The 2,409-nt window shown below is 37.3% G+C and overlaps 1 pseudogene; it reads left to right on the top strand.

The window, feature by feature from the left end:
• Positions 1 to 1,515: 1,515 nt before the first annotated feature.
• LOC119819800 lies at positions 1,516 to 1,964 on the top strand (annotated as a pseudogene).
• The last annotated feature ends 445 nt before the right edge of the window (positions 1,965 to 2,409 follow it).

Genomic DNA, 2,409 nt, shown 5'->3' on the forward strand with positions numbered 1-2,409 from the left:
AGTTTCTAGCAGAAGACATGAACAAATCCAGACAAACACAAAGACAGACTGAGAGCCTGTGAAATTGCTGAGAATGTAAAGGTGTCTACTGGCAGTCTTGACAATACTATTTTGATTGTTGCAGCCCCATTGTAGAATTCAAAAATTTAATTTCTTAAATTGCCCCAGGGCTAAATGCATGCCCCTTCGTGCGTGTGTGTGCTGCTCTCACCATTAAATAAAATGTAATAATATTTTAAAATATTACAACATGATGGAGAGGGACTCATGAAGGCCCACACAAATGTGGAAGACTGTTTGCTTTTTAAGACTGATGAGGAAATTATAATCACTTTTCTTTTTGCGGTTTCTGTATGTTATTTATATATTTGTGAATGATCCCATCTCTATGTGTAGATAGGACTCACTGTGTTAATGAAGAAAAGAGGCCATGAATTTGGGAAAGAGCTAATTGGAAGGTCCTAAGTAGAGCCAGAGGGACATATTCATGATAGATTTGATCATAATATATATCATACATCAATAAACAAAGAATGAGCAAAGTCATCTTAAAAACTGAAACTATTTTAATATATGTTTAGAATTTTCACTCAAAATGATATTGTAGACTGTGTAAATTTTCTGAAAATCTCTACTCTTTTATTTCTTGACCTACCTGTTTTTCCACTTATTATGCTAAACAGTTTCTTTTAAATGTTTTTATGGATTGGTGTATGTAATTGTTTTGTCACAAAATCTAAAAACTAATAATGAAATACTTTTATAATGTATACATTTCTAAGTTGATCTTTAACTAATATAGCCATCTACAGTTGCATTGAATTTCCTGATAGTGATGCCATTTCTTTATTACCTTTAGATAAAATATTTCTGTTGTGTTGCATATATAAACACATTTTCTTGCTGGAATCATCTGTTTTCAATTATATTTGTTTCCATAATTTAGTTATTAGAGAAAGTGGTATAATAAACTTTGATGTACAAATGTTTCTATGGTATGTTTCTTTTGCACATTTATGTCAGTTTTTATTTATTGTGTATGTAACAAGGTACAAAGGAAAATATAAATTGTATATATCTGAAAGGAGGTTACAAATTCTGAAAATTTAGCAGGGTTTGGAATTACTAATGACCATCATCTTCATAATAACAATCACCTCTTATAAATCAACTGATAATCATGTCTCAAGGTGAAGTAACTGTTTCAGGTCTGAAATCAATTTGAGATCTTAGGCCCTGATGTGATTTACAGAGGGTCTTCACAGTGCTCAGGTAAGAAGTATGAGATCATTTCCCCAGAAAGGAGTAGGATTTGAAACTCAGCATCTTGCTACCTGATCAAGGTGCCCTGTACCTCATTTTTCTCCAATTGTACTAGGTCCTTATTTAAGGAGTTCATTGTTCATGAATATGCAAATATGATGAGTGTATGGTGGTCAATACAGGGATGCACCCACTGTAACGTCATCTGATCAGTGTCCTCTCCAGAGTCACTGAACACACAAGGGCCTCACCATGAGGTGGAGCTATATTGTCCTCTTCCTATTGGCAGCAGTTACAGGTAAGAGGCTCCCCAACTACAGATTTCCACACACTCAGGTGACAATGGCATCCACTCTGCCTTTCTCTCAGCAGGTGTGAACTCACAGATCCAGTTGCAACAGTCTAGGGCTGGGCTGGTGAGGCCTGGGGCTTCAGTGAAGATGTCTTGCAAGGCTTCAGGACACAGCTTTACAGACTACATTATGCACTGGGTGAAACAGAAGTCTGAACAGGTACTGGAGTGGATTGGAGGGATTGATCCAGAGGATGGTGAAAATGAATATGCTTAGAAGTTCCAAGGCAAGGCCACACTGACTGCAGACACATCCTCCAACACAGCCTACATGGAGCTCACCAACCTGACATCTGAAGACTCTGCAGTCTATTACTGTGCAAGACACAGTGTTACAACAACATCCTGAGAGTGTCAGAAACCCTGGAGAAGCCTGAGTCTGTGATGACAGAGAGAATAGCCTGGAGACTTGCTGAGAAATAATCACTAGGAGTGTCCCTTGGTTTGTCAAATCAGTCTTTCAGGGTCTTTCTCAAGTTTTCAAAAGAACTGCTGGGGAGGAAGTGATGCTGATTCAGGATGCCTCAGAGCAGGCCATAACTGGACCAGATGTTTACCAGTAACCACCTCCATTGACATGATTCTTTTTTATAAACGACATGGGACAAACTGTAGCAATATATTATGATATGAATATCTTTTAAATTTTTGGGACTAGAAATGTTGCTGGAGTAGCTGAGAATAAGCTACAATCACGTCAGTAAAACACAAATCAACAGGATTTGGTCAAACTAAACCCCCTTTCATAGTCTAGTTTAATTTTCTACATACAAACAATGGCAGTTTGTTGGAAG

Source organism: Arvicola amphibius, chromosome 7 (assembly GCF_903992535.2).
Source record: "Arvicola amphibius chromosome 7, mArvAmp1.2, whole genome shotgun sequence".
NCBI classification, from domain to species: domain Eukaryota; kingdom Metazoa; phylum Chordata; class Mammalia; order Rodentia; family Cricetidae; genus Arvicola; species Arvicola amphibius.